The sequence below is a fragment of the Temnothorax americanus genome, unplaced genomic scaffold (genome assembly GCF_048541705.1).
Source record: "Temnothorax americanus isolate GAGA-0224 unplaced genomic scaffold, ASM4854170v1 Scaffold16, whole genome shotgun sequence".
Lineage (NCBI taxonomy): Eukaryota > Metazoa > Arthropoda > Insecta > Hymenoptera > Formicidae > Temnothorax > Temnothorax americanus.
In genome coordinates this window covers 2,647,477-2,662,461 of record NW_027509297.1, presented here as the reverse complement: position 1 = coordinate 2,662,461, position 14,985 = coordinate 2,647,477, and the positions used below count along the sequence as shown (strand labels likewise).

Below are 14,985 nucleotides of genomic sequence, written 5' to 3'. Positions count from 1 at the left end.
AAAAGCCGAGGCAAACAAGTTACAGAGCGCGAGTTACGAATTTCGTGTATGTCGGAAACCGGCACGCTGCTGGGACGCGCCGCAATCGCAAAGTAGTTTAATTGGATTTTCAGTGAGATTAAAGCGAACGCGGGGCGACTCGGCGCTATACGATCGCGATGTCGCAAATACGGACTAGTTTCGCCCACATCGCGACATAATAACTTTTTACGTCATGAACACAATTCTATTTTTCTTACATAGCTCATATTTTTCTCGTAGCTCATCATATGAAACAGTGCAATGCTGGTCCATTTCAAGTATTTTAAACTTACCTAATAAAAACTGATCAACGTCAACAAAATTTATGTCTCTTTGACAATTGAACTGTACTAAAATGAATGATAAAACGAATTATATTGTTGTATAATTGCTTCGATGGTATAAAATAATATAGCTACATTTAGCACATTTAAACTGCACTGCAAAACATGTAAAACGTACTTCAGTCAAATGTGTCATTTTCAAACGTTTATGCGTATAGAAATAACACACTTGGATTTGCAGTGTGTGAAACTGCATGAAATTCACATCGAAGGATCCGATATTTTATTGTACTGTTAGTTTTTATAAAACATAGAAGTTTTGGCAATTTTATTTGTCTGCAAGCTATTGTCTCATTCTCAACGTTTATCATACATTTTTTGATAAACATTAAATGTTAAAAAAAGAAAATATTAGAAATACGCTGAAGATGAATTTACAAAAACAGAAAATTTAGAATCACTGCTTTATATCGTACTACAATTACAGTTATAATATACGGCAATTATTTATTGCCACTAACAATTATTGTAAGAAAGTATTTTTTCTGAATAAATATTTAATATACACACGTGCTTTTTCACAAAACTGCCGTAAAATATTGTATAGGTTCCAAGATGTGCATCACCATATAGATACGCTAGTCGTATTCAAAACTGAATTGACGCGAGTAATGTGGGCGAACGTACATAAACTCGATTAACGTGTGATTGCTCTTGCCTCGGGCCGAAGTCATAAATAACCGTCGAAACGACGCGAAGTAGGTCGTTCGCGATCTCCGTCCGCGGAAAACCGCGCTTCGCTGGATTCCATGCCAGTGAGTTTTAATGGTTGTACCAGAATTAGACATTGCGATAAAATTCCGTAACACAGTCCTAGCCAACATGCAGAAAATAGACCAAATCTCACAAAAATAACTCGTCACTTTTGAAATGTCAGATCATTTATGTTTACTTTTGTCTTGAGAGAACATTTACTTTATATAATTTAAATAAATAAGTATATAAATATGATAAAAATACAAAGAAATATAATAACAAAAATAAAAAGGTAGGAATTGGGAATATTATAATGGAGAAATGAAAACATAAATAATTATTTTTAAATAGCGCACTCAAACTTAAAATACAATACGTATAATAATACAATAAAATTGTTGCGACTAAAATATCAGTTTCTTAAAGTTAAGTCTTTAAAAGCTCTACCCCCTAGCTTTGTTGAAGCTAATTGAAAGCAGACCCATTTCGTACGTTAAGAAGCTTATGCCAAATTTCCGATCGATTAATTACTATCATCAATATAAGAGAAGGAGACAACAGTGGTTGCTTTCTAGACTTGAAAAGAATTAAGAAGCTTTTTAGAAAGCTTGAAGTCATTAACGCATTTTATAATATAAATTATGTCACAATGCTAATGCAAATGCTTTTAGGAACGAACCATCATCTTGAATTACATAAATGTACAGATAAGTCGACTTCCAAAAGAAGCTTTCATAAAGTTTATGTATATATAAATCGTATCGTAATTATAATTTTTGTATAAACTACTTATATGGACAAATTAAAATTTAATTGGCATAATTTTATGTGTATTAAATATAATATTATTATTCATATTCAACGGAATATGGTATATATTAGTTTAATTAAAAGTTTTATTTTTAGAAATCTTAAAAGTTAAATTATATCTTAAGAAATAAAAAGCATTTTTATAGAAAATTGGTTCACTGTTTTATGACGAATTGTCAAAATATTTTATTGTCATGAACTTGCGTAATGAAACAGTCCGTAATATCTATAAATATGGAACATGGTATATTCAGCCTGTCAGAAGTGTACGTAATTGTCGTTAAAACTATGGATTGCAGAGAATGGGGCTCTCCGTTTCGGGAACATAGCTTCCTATGAATCGGCATAAGTTAAGTCACTTTAGGGCACTCCGAAAGAGGCCGGACAAGAACAGGTTAGTACTACTGGCCTCCAAGGTACCATTCACGAGACATCTTAGAGCGAACCAAAATCTTTGGAAACGGGTCCCCTGTCAGTTCACAGATAGTAACACCTTGTAAAAGGATTGTAACGCTCTCCCTAATTCTCTCACGAGCACAAATTCCCGTGCACTAAAGATGTTGAAGTAATGGCGCGAGACTCTAGAAACGTTGGAAAATCGTTCGAACGTTTGTTAATAAAACAAAAAGTCGTGTTTGTTCGACCCGACTGGCCAAATAATAAATATATTCAAAATTCACAACGTTTCGACCGCATTTTCGGTCCTTCTCAAGTGATTCAGCTATGCATCTTCAAAAACCGCGTACAAAATATCGATTACGTCGCTGACATCGTGCCCTAACCACATCATGCACACGTAAAGCTAAAAAAGTGAAATAAACTCACGATAGTCAAAAAGATAAAAACGTTCAGAAGTCATAAAATAAAAAGTAAGAATACAATTGAATTGTTGAGTTAAAAATAGTTAAGTTATAAATAGTTAAGTTATAAATAATGTACAAAGTAAAATGTAAGGCTTACATATTCTGTGCGTCAAAACGGAAAGTGAGAACGGTAGCGCAGAACGAAGAAACGTCGTAAGCCATAACTGCGAACACATCCGTACAGCGTGACAGACGAAGTCATACTAAATGACCGATACAATAAATAGATGTGTTCACAGGTGGAAAACGAGCAGAACAAAAGTGTAAATTAAGTGACGCCAATCAAACGGTTGTAATTCGCGGGCAGACTTTCTGTGTCTTTTTGAAGATTGATTGCGCAATCGCATTTTTTAATAAAAAACATCTCAGAGATTTCACGTTTCTTAAAGTGTCGCTCCTTATATAAAATTTTTGGTTGTTGCCAATTAAAATCGTGGTTATGCGTGAGACGGTGCTTACTAACAACAGAATGATTATCGCTGTTCTTCCTAATATCACAAAAATGTTCCTTAACACGTGTCTCTAGGTGCCTTTTTGTTTGACCAATATATGCAGCGTTGCAAAGGACCGAAAATGCGGTCGAAACGTTGTGAATTTTGAATATATTTATTATTTGGCCAGTCGGGTCGAACAAACACGACTTTTTGTTTTGTATTTATTTACTGGCGAAGGAAACTTCTTATTTTGTTTGTTAATAAATTGCTTATTTATTATATTCCGAAAAATGCTAAAAAAGTTCACGATTACATTTACGTATACATGTAATAATCGTAACAAAGATGTTCAATTTATCGTTTAATTAGTTATTTAATGTGCTCTGATATCTTGTACGAAAATAAAACAAAAGGTACATGTCACGTTCGATATGTTCGATATGTCACGTTCGCTTTTCTCGAATAAAGATTTGATTTGCACTGCAACGGTGAAGAAAGTTCAGGAAGCAATTTCTCGAGAGAATTTCTTCTTTCTAAAGAAAAACTATACTAAACTTTGCACTTCATAGTTTTCCATATATACCGACAATGGATATTTCCTGTCAAACCAAATCGAAATAACCGGAAGATGAAGGTTCTACTTGCGAATCGGCGACTATCGATATGATTTTTTAAATAGTCTCCTGATTAGAGAAATTGAAGTGAAGACAATTCGTCGAAAGCGAGGTAAGAAGAGAGATCTTTTGGATGTAGAAAATATTATAAAGTTTATACGAAATGAGTGAGAGAATGAAAATTCTCTCTTATCGGTTTTCTCTAACGTTTCACTGGGACCGTTTTCGGAAAACTTTTCGGCTGATAGTCACCTATTCTTATCGATGCTTTAAAACGAAACAGCAGTATACAAATTAATCTTCTAAAAGCATCGAGGACCCTTCTACCGCGGTAGCCGAGCTCCGGTGCAAGCTCGTACTTAAGAAACTTATCGGAATATAGCGAAAGGAAGGTTTTCGCTTCCGCAGCATCTGCGGGGTCGGTGACTTTGACGCCCTAAGATTCGCACAAGGACGCACGTAAGGGCGAGAGGGATAGGGTAGATAGACGGCGAGAGCGGAAGTAGCAACTCCGCCGAAAGGAAGCGAGCGAACGAGGACGAACAGCTATAAGATTCCTGAATTACTTGCCGAGGCGACCTATGTCTGTCACCGGAATGATTTGATAAAGTAGTCTACGACAGATGCATCTCACTCCCCTTCCGTCGTTCGTTTCACTAAAAGATCGCCCCTCTCGTGCTTTAAGTAACCGTAAAAAACTTTGTTAGTATCGGATGTTATTAAAGTGTTATTATTTAACACATGTAGATTTTTTGACTACATAAATATTTTCAAATTTTTTAAAGATTAAAGAAGAACATGGCGTAATGTGATGAATTTTTCGTCTTAATGTTAAGTTAAAGCATCTTAACCTGCACGACGATTTAACTTCTTTAATCAATTTCGTTCGTAAAGATGCAAATATAAAGTGATTGAAAAATTAGAAAAAATTATTAAATTAGACTTTCTAGCGTATTTTAATGACTTTTTGAGAGTAGATGTACATTATGTATACTAATAATATAAAATGCGTCAATATAATTTTGAAATTACATTAATCTACGGAGAGTTAAGTACTATTTGCATTTCCTCTCGACGGATCGCGGTGCCTGATTATTGTATTGTAATTAGTGAAGTAGAGACGCTCGGACACAGGAGTGTGTATATAAGCAAACCTACGATAATTAATTACGCGGCTTAACAGTGGCGTTTAAGTTAATGCCCGGACTGTGTGCTTACTGCCGAGTTTCCGGACAAACTAAATTTAATATCGTGCCTATTACAATCTGCCGGATTATATTTTGGTATGTGGACGGGCGCCTCATAGATACGGCGAAACTGCATGCATATTTAAGCATGTGTGCGTGCGCGCACGTAGGTCTGCGTTATACCGGACCCGGGCAGCGGATGTGGCCAGAACTCCGGCCCGGAAAGGCGGTTTAAGAACATTGTTTTGGTTGCCCTCGTTATACCCCATTGCGTCGACTTTCGTTTTACTAATTATTCTCTCCCCAAATAAGGCCGGGCCGAAAAGTATGAACGGTTATACGCCGCCGCGCCGTGAGTTTGCTCAACTTTTGTAACGGCCTTCGGGGTAATTACATATTATAAAGCAACGGATGCCAACGTTTTCTATCGCGATACCGCATTCTTCTTTCCAAAATTTAATCGTATAATATACAGTAGCAAATACGCACCAACAATACGCTTTAATTATCTAAATGCTTTTTCACAGTCAATTCTTCACTGAGAGAAATTTTTTGCTGTATTAACAATTTGTCAGTATAGTGACAGCAAACACTTGGTTTGCTGCGAGAGCTAATTAATTTAGAGCAATAGTAGCAAACCTTTTGTTGGCAATAGCAAAAAGTTTGCTACTCACAACAAATCAAATGTTTGTTGTCACTAATTTCTTTCAGTGTTATAAGACGAAAAGTAGAGACGAAAGAGAATGCCGATTTTCTTTTAGTATTCGAAAAGAAACATTTATAGATATTTTTTTCATTTTGAAATTGTAAACTGTGCAGTCAAACAACTTTATTAGATTTTATATTTAAAATTTAACTGTAATATTTTTTACTATCTTATTAAATATTATATAAAAATACTTAAAATACAGTTTTAGATTGGAATATATATAGATCCTTCATTATTTAAATCCTTAAAATAAAAAAAATTGATATATGCACTGATTCTATCTTTGCATTCTTACGTTTTCATCATATTCGAATAATTATTATCCATAAGGTATACGTAGAGCATAAACACGATTTACAGCTCGTTACGTGGAACGTGTTGGAGAGTAAGGTTACCATCGCCCTTCGTTCTTTCTCGTTTGCTAGCTAGCCGTTTTCTTTGGTCCCTTTGCAAACGCCCGGCGAAAATTACGACCTGGTTCTAACAGAACTTTCGCCTCCAATTCGAACGACAAAGTATTAGTCTGTCTTTCTCTTTCTCTTTTCCAAACCACTCGTTCCAACCCCTTCGCGTATCCTTTCTTCCTTTATAACTCCATCCTTTTTCAACCATTAACAACCGGGGAAAACGGACTTAATCCCAACCAGCTGACCAGTAGCGTATCTAGACATCGACCGTTACGGAATCCCAAAAATAAAAATGTTTTTAAAACGTTCTCCATTCGCGATTCTATTCCCTGCGCAATTTTCTTCTACTGGCATGCCATTAATTGGCATTGGACACTCTCTTGCTACGTCGTATTTAATTTTACGTGTCGTATGTAATGTTAAGAATCGATAATTTCTGTCCCGCGAGACGTTATCCGCATGCGGCACTTTGAAGTTTATCATGATGGAACAAAGTTAAATTCGTAAGACTTTATACCAAATTTAATTGACGTTAATCGCAAGTATATATATCAGAAATTTAATTTTCTATTCTCCGCATTAAAACGAAAGATATAATTCAAAGATGGAAAGTTGGTGATATCGGTGCCAGTTAATTAAGGGTTACATTAATATCAGTTAGATCTCCTCCTAATTGACTAAATCCTCTTCCCTTTCATTTATAATTGAAGTTATGATATAGATCGAATCGCTAACCAGAATTAATTAACTAAGCCGATTGCCGCGATTCATTCCAACTTCGGTTCGTACAGCCGGAGACTTAGGTGTATTCAACCATGCTTTAATGAGCTGCTATAGTCTGCAAACACTGACATTCGCGGAACTTCTGGAAGTCCCTCGCTTGCCTCCGTAGCAAAGAGAATGAAGTTCTTTGAAGAAGCCTTATGAACCAAAGCCTATGAATACGATGTGTATCTCCAACCGGGAATGGTCGATAGCTATTGCGGCGGGCTTCCAATCTTCCAGTCGATAAATTACACATCCGTTGATCATACCGTGAGGATTCCATTCGCGCCCGTCGTGCGCGGGCCGACCGGAAAAAATTCACTGGCACCAGGCAAACCGCGGCTATAAAATATCGAATGGTGTCACCGTTCTTCCTCTCCGTCCGATACGAGGATGCGGAACGATACGCGAGGCATACGATAGGCGAGGAAAGGGATCGGGCGACTACAACATGGAGGTGTGCCGATACGGGGGTTTGGGCGTTTGGACTCTGGATGTGTCGGCAACAGCTGTGAAATGTTTATGAAGGCCCGGCTAATTTATCACATTCGCACACAACAAAGTCTGTGCACGCGTGTCGACTTTATCACACTTGCCGATACGAATCGCGACCGCCATCGGCCGTTACAATCGATACACCGTCGAACCAAACGAGTGCATCGACAGTGCTACGAACTCGAGAAAGAAACTTAAGGGCAACGCACGGAGAGAAGTTAATTTAGTAAAATAGTCGAGATAATTTGTTAATAATTCGCTATAGGAGCTGAAAATTGCCAGGTAAAATTATGAGCCAAAGACTTATGGTCGTATTTCATATTTCTGACGGGTTGAAATTCGACTTCGTGACCTCATTCGTAACTCTCGTTAAGTCTAAGAAACTATATTGAGTCAATTTTATTCCCACTCTACATTAAAAATATATATGTCATGTTTCATAGAAAATAGATTTGGCAAATATATTTTTTACAAACGTGCAAAATGTTTCAATCAATTTAAAAACAATTGTTTAAATTTTAAATTTAATGGATTTGAAATACTATCTGTCGATTACGTGGCTACATAAAAGTGTATACATGTACATATTATTTTTTACACATTTATTTTATGTATATTTAATTACAATATTGTTGAAAAATGTTAACCATTTTGTCGTATAGAAAGTTGTAGTCTGCGAGTTCAATTAAAATAAATTGTTTTTAATATCTTCTGTTCTTTTAATTCTTCCGTATCAAATATCAGTCAAGTGCACGCGTCTTTAATTAACTTTTAAAGTTTCGAAAACAAGATCTTATTCGAAAAAGAATGTATTTCATCATTTTCATTTATTGTAAGCCACCTCCTTTCCGATTGTATCTTGTATTTTTGCCGCATGTACATATTATTATGTATGCGAATATATAATAATAATAATAATAATAATAATATATATAATATATATAATCGAATATATATATAATCTTAAAGATATAGATTTAAAAAATACTTTTAATATGTTTAATGTCCTTCGTGATAGCTTTTGTTCAATGTAATGAAGTGTTTATAACACATACTAACTAAATTAAGTTACCATTCAAGTAAAGAATCTAAAATTGTATGACTCGGCCAATGATATACTGTCCAGTTATTTCAGCCATTTTTTACAAGCGGCAGAAAGAAAGATTGTCGCGATTTGCCGTAAAATGGTTGCGACGCCTAAGGGCGACCGAGCGAAGCGGCAAGTTTTGAACAAACGATCATTCGAGAGGACCGATAGCATCATCGATTTTAGAAATGCCCTAGCTAATAAAATATTATAGAGTTTATAAAATGGTTTAAAGTTGGTTTTAAAATACTGCAATAATTGTGCGATTAATCTGTTATCAATCCAATCAACTTATACTTATAAACATCCTTATAAAAGTTATGACGATACAGACAGTATACTTTACGTATACTTTAAGTCAAAATGTTCTCTCCATAATCTACATAATATCTATATTTTGCTATTTTATTTTTTACTAAATGTTAATAAATTTTACACGTAAAGCCAAATCTAGACCCAAGCAAATAAGCGCGGACAAACATAAATAAATAATTTGCTACAATGCAAAGAAACCACCATGTTGCCGATGCTCATTAAAGCAAGTTACTCATTCACGTTGGTTCGCGCTCATTTTCTTGGTCTAAATTCGATTTGAGATATTTTATCAGAGCATTTAAAATTATCTCGAATTTAGAATCTTTATATAAAAGTATCAGTTCCAAGCATATATTTAGAGACTGTCATCAGCGCGATATATACGAACGACAGAGGATACTTCCGATATCCTCTCCATTCATAGCGGCCTGATGAAAAAGAGGACCCGCCGCACCGGCAGAAGAGTAGGCTGCCGCTACGTCTGCGAGGGTGTTTGATGGACGCCTTCTACGTGGGCACGTATATAGCGTTGTGCAGGCGGTTACATAGATCGAGGTGTTCTTCGAAAGCATTTGTGCCTTCCCACAGGTATCAAGGGATATACCGCGGAGTGACAAGGGACCGGGACAATAGGAACCGTATGATCCACGTACGTCCGCCGTATACGTGCACCTATTCCCCGCACAATGCATTTACGAACGGCGATCCGGTTCAGCGGTCGCTTTTAAACCGCACGTAGCCGAATAACAGGCTTACCAAGATATGGAAGGCGGTTGCCGGGACTAAGAGGTGTCGCGAACTTTATCCCGCGTCAACGGAGAAATTTTTGCGTTAAACCGTAACAAGTTTGTGCACGGTCAAAAATGGAATTTTTTAGTTAAGCCACAAGCATAGCCCAAGCGATTATTCTTGTACGCTAAAGTGCGAAAGTTCTAAAGTGCAAAGTGCTATCAGTAAAAAAAATTTAACGAGCATACGGAATAATTCATTATGCATCAGATCGACACGAATATATTATGTATATTGTATCTTATTATCGCTCTCGCAATGCAATGTTTCGATTTTATGAAATAATACTTAATAACATTGATGGTTGCATTCTGCCTTTCAGCTGATGAATTATTAGATAGTGAAAATTATCACAAACAAGTCATATCATCAACAATATTGAACTCTTAATTTATGTGTCTGAACTATTCCGTCACAAGTACACGACAATAATCATTGAGCGATACTAAGATATTATAGTGTCTGTTTGAGAATTAAAATTATAGCAAAGCCAACCAATAGGTGTAACTGTAAATCTTAATCAGCACACTGTTAGCATACCTACAGGAAAGAGGTATAATCGTATTTTACGCCAACTGAATCTACGTTGCAACTTTGAAACATGCATGGCGTTAACCGCATTTCGCCAGACACTCAATAATGTAGGTTGATTACCCTAAATAATGCAGCATTATCATTCGATCCGTCCCATAATCATCCGATTAATCAATTATTAAATGCTAGCCGATAGTAAATGTTGCGGCCACGTATTCACGAGGGAGCGTGTCCGTGCGTTCGATGTGTCGTGCGAAGCGCGTTTATCTAGTTTTGCAATTCGTCACTCGACACGCCATTTCGGCGTATGAGATGGTTTTCGCGAAATGAGCATGATACATCGGCCCGGCCGCTACGTTAATATTTCACCGTCATCGTGAGATATCGATGAATCCCATTGAATTTCGAGCGTTAAAGAGCGAATTACGTTAATCTGACAAATAGCCCGCGAATCCGCCGTCATTATTTTGAGCACATGTCATGTCATACTTCCGATTCTACTGATTGCTAGCGATATAAACTAGCATAAAATACCAGTTGCTCGCTTAAGGAATACATGTTTATTGCTGTGCGATGATTGACCGGTGATTGATGCAAAATAGAATACCTACAAATGTACGGTTGTTCATTTGATTAATTTCCTACGAGATATGTGGATTAAAATTATTCCAGATTGATACATTACATACAGTTTTATATTAAAAATTAGTAAAAACTTAAACGTTATAATTGCTTTCCTTTAAAGGTATATTACGTAACAAAAAACGTATATTGTGTTTCGAGAAAAAAAATTGTTTTTAATTTCAAATAATAAACATCTAAAATTTTAATTGGAAATCTAAGCTCAAATATTTAAAAATTCTGGTAATTGATATAAAAAATGTGTAAAGGAATTACGTGCATGTGTTCGCTTTGCACATGTATCCCCACATTATACTTGAGACATGGTTTCAAATAGGTATAGCATGAAACGTTGAGGTTCCGGAAAGCTCGGAGATTCCTAGGGATAAAAGAAAACAAGTGTAACCTACAGATCAACATGTGCTTTTCGAGGCGACGAGCTATCTTAAAGTACGAAAATTGAAAAATACACGGAAAGTTTGTCGATGTGACTACGCAAATAATGCATTAGGTTCCAAAGTTTGTAACTCGGTTTGTAACAACTGAAATAAAATATGATTTAAAAGCATGATGTGTAAAAAATATATTTAAAATGTAGAAAGTGTAAATTACAATATGTATGTATACACATACACACATACACACACATATTGTAATACATCGAAATTATCGCGTTAGATAAAAGCAAAGTCTTCTTCCCCAAACTATCATATTTTATTCAGCTTTATCGTTCATTACCAGGTCTTTTAATAAAATTTTCATTTTTGTTCCAAGTAATGACGTGCGAACTAATTATATTACCTCGCTTCTGCATAAAGACGCGTTTACAATTTCAAAATTGCGAGATGCAAATACGCGAGTATTCAACCAACGAGTTGTTTCCGGCGAAATCGATATAACGCCCTTTTTTGCCCTCTTTCTACAATCGCGTGTACTATCGTAGGCGGCACAATGAAACGATCACAGAGCCGTGTCTGTGGACACTGGCGAAGCCATGAGCGCGATCAAAAACTGAGCGTGCGTTTATGTAAAAAGCTTTAACGTCAGCTTGTTCACGGTAGCTCGTTACACGTTAATCTTTCCGCAGTAAATACGCCTGCTTTTTTTCAGGCTACCTCCTTCCCTTTTTCGCTGTGCAGATCCCCTCCAGCCACCACTCGCTTGCCTCTTTATATCCGTGATATTAGCTACGCAGGTCGGTCGCATGGAAAAAATGCTAATTTTCGTTGCAGACCTCACAACCGATCCCCGCCGCGCCTGTTTCCCCTCATCCTGGTCCTCCGCGCGCTGTTTTGTCCACCCGCGCCTGGTGTGGCCGTACGGTATTACGCCGCCTCTTTATAACGGAATATCTAATACGCTTGTTCTCAACCCTGGATACCGGAAGAGGATGAGAAAAAAAAGAGAGTATGACAAAAGGGCCAAAAGGGGATGACGACGATGCGGATGGTTTATAAATAACGCGAAGTGCCTTAATATCGAAAACAGCTCGGCTCTTCCGAAAAGCGATGACAAGGCATCCGTTATGTGCGTGGTACCAGATGTGCCCATCTTATTACGTATGAATGAAATTGCCCCCCAAGCTTTTGTAATACGCCGGTAGCGTAAAGCGCAAGTCTCGGCGATTCAATTTTTAAAATTCCATTTCGTTTGCTATTAGATGCATATGTGCTTGTGCAGATACAGGTATGAATGTCTGCGTGCGCATGACTGTGGGCCGCGGAAGCGCGCAAATGACTCGAGAAAAAAGAAGCGATGGGTCTCTCAAAGGCCAAATATTTCCGAAGTCACAAACATTTCCAATTACGCGTGCATTTGTAATCATTTGCATTCTATCTTGCGTCAATTCGCATTCCCACACGCGACTCGTATCAAATTAGCGATGTTAGATCATAACATTATGATCATCGATTGAACTTCGAAGTCAATATAATGAACTTCGAACTTCAAACGTTATAGATACAATGTTTATTTACAATATTGTTATACACGTTATTGCTTCACTCATTAAATCAATTAAATTATTAATTACATTTTGCAAGAGTATAATAATAATGCGTCAATTTTCTTCTTTAAGTAACTTTAGAACGCAATGTATTTAACACTCGCAGATGCGCGAAGGTCGCACTGACCGTTTACACAAGGAATTTTCTCGTCTGTTTTCTCTCTCTCTCTCTTTCTCTCTCATTACTTCCAACCGCGAGTGCAACGAAGCGAAGCAAACTACTTGGCGCGAGCGCGTTGACTATTCTAGGGGCGAATTATTAACTAAAGTCGTTACGAGAACAAAGGACAAAAATGCATGGACCGAGCGTCAATTACAATCGGGGTTTAAATTCTGTGAATCCTTACTAGCAAAGAAGCTACTCCCTAATTTAACTCGGCTATCCTATAAATTAAAGACCACAACTCGGCCTCGTTCCTCTGCAATCGGGTCTGCAAACGCACTCGGGCAAACGGGCCTCTTAAATCTGCGTCGCGCCTCAAGATTTACGCTTTGCGTGTAACGTCGCGCGAGCGAGCTAATCGCTCGTCGACAAACGTGCCGGCGCATTTTCCCGTGAAATAGTGCAACGCGATGATGCATTATCGAGCGGGTCGGCGTTTTCTCTGCTTCGACTACTTAATGGTGGAACGTCGTTTGCGCTCGATCTTTCATGCGTGTTTCGTGTTAGCGCGGCGAAACGTACCTTCACGTCAAGATATACGTGAATTAATTATCGTATCATACATTTCCAAACAAGGCTTCCGAAATCGATTGAATTAGATTCGACACTTGGAATGATTTTGATGAAGATGTGTAAATAAATAAAATAAAAAAATTAAACAACAATTAAAAAAACTATTTCAGTGTAAAAACGATTTCTACGATCAACTCAACACTGACTGCATTGCATATTGGAGTTGTTGCTAATCGACATTGATTATTGGCTTTTTTCCAAAGATTTTTGAAAAAGAAATTTAGATAAAACAACAGGTTTATAACATCAAAACAATTTCAGAGGTCTCTTTCATTTTATATAATTAGTAATAATTTTATAAGTTTTTTTTTGCATAATTTAGTAATGCAGACATTAATTTAATTTTACTTATATAGATTGTTAAAAAAATCTCAATGAACAAAAGAAAGTAAAACTTTGCAAATAAACACGTTCTGCGTGCGGCACGAACCACTCCTTCCGTACAGGCGTATAAATATCCCTGCGTTGAAGAAAGTTGTGGCGTGATCCGGTGTGATTTCTTTCGGGCGGGAAGTTAACGTTCGCCGGAAATTACAAGCGACTTTATCCGATATATCACCACGGCCGGCACGGCGGCAAGCTTCGGGTAAATAATAAAAATACATTATTCAACTCCCAACTTTATAACGAAGTGCTCCGAAGTTAGCGCGGCGTTTCGCTTTACTCCGACTCAGTCACTTTGCCTCTTTGTAAGCGACTTAACCAAGTTTTTGCAAACTATCCGTCGCCGCGTCACCCTCTTCGCCCTCCTCCTCCCCCTCCCACTCACCCCCCTCGCGAAACGCCGCGAGTCGTTTCACGCACATTGCCCGCGCAAAATATACTCTCTCTCTCTCTCTCTCTCGAGCTCATTTTCGTGATGCTTACAACTTACCTAGTGCTGCGGGGCGATGAAGAGAACGAGGAAGCCTTGGTCCGAGTCTATATAGTAGTTACGTGCCTCGCTGCGCAGCCCGATGCAAAGGATGCACTACACACGCGATCGCGAACGCGAATCCGAATGCGAACGAAGAAATCGCGACGAGAGGAATCACAAATTCGATACGCGCACTCACTTTCACTGAAGAAACGATAAGGCTTATTGTTAGACGCGGATGATGACACGAACGATCGAACGAACGGTTAACGGTCGGGCACTGTAACAGAAAAGAAGAAAGATCATTGAAAAAAGATCAAATAAAAAAATGCGGAAATGCAAGATGCAAGGTAAAAGATTATTTTCTTTTTGATAACGTGACAAGCTTGATTAATTTTATACAGCTATTGATTAATAAATTTAAATAATTTCATTAATATTAAAAAAGCAGACGCTCGTTAAATGTAAATACAAAATTGAGAGAGTTGAGAAGCTAAATTCTCGAGCAATTAAAAGACGTTATAATTTATAAAAATATTCAATAATTTATTATCCAAAGATCAATAACACAATTTTATTAATCCACTTGTAAACTTTCCTTTAAACCAATTCAAATTTAAGCTTCGTTAGCAAAATGTATTTTTCTTTATTTCTCTGATACTATAGTAGGTATTTAACAAGAAAACCGAAATTATAT

The 14,985-nt window shown here is 37.1% G+C and overlaps 1 protein-coding gene and 1 long non-coding RNA gene across 6 annotated transcripts in view; one reads left to right on the top strand and one right to left on the bottom strand.

The window, feature by feature from the left end:
• LOC143895616 (CUGBP Elav-like family member 1-A) overlaps positions 1 to 14,985 on the bottom strand; it is a 553,022-nt gene that overhangs the window by 438,113 nt on the left and 99,924 nt on the right. For all 4 annotated transcript variants that reach the window (XM_077402904.1, XM_077402903.1, XM_077402902.1 and 1 more), the window contains exon 2: positions 14,307 to 14,568. The gene's annotated coding sequence lies outside the window, so the exon portion shown is untranslated. The remainder of the gene's footprint in view (positions 1 to 14,306; positions 14,569 to 14,985) is intronic.
• The window catches only part of LOC143895628 (uncharacterized), a 342,321-nt gene that overhangs the window by 246,926 nt on the left and 80,410 nt on the right, over positions 1 to 14,985 (top strand). The gene's annotated exons all lie outside the window — the stretch shown is intronic.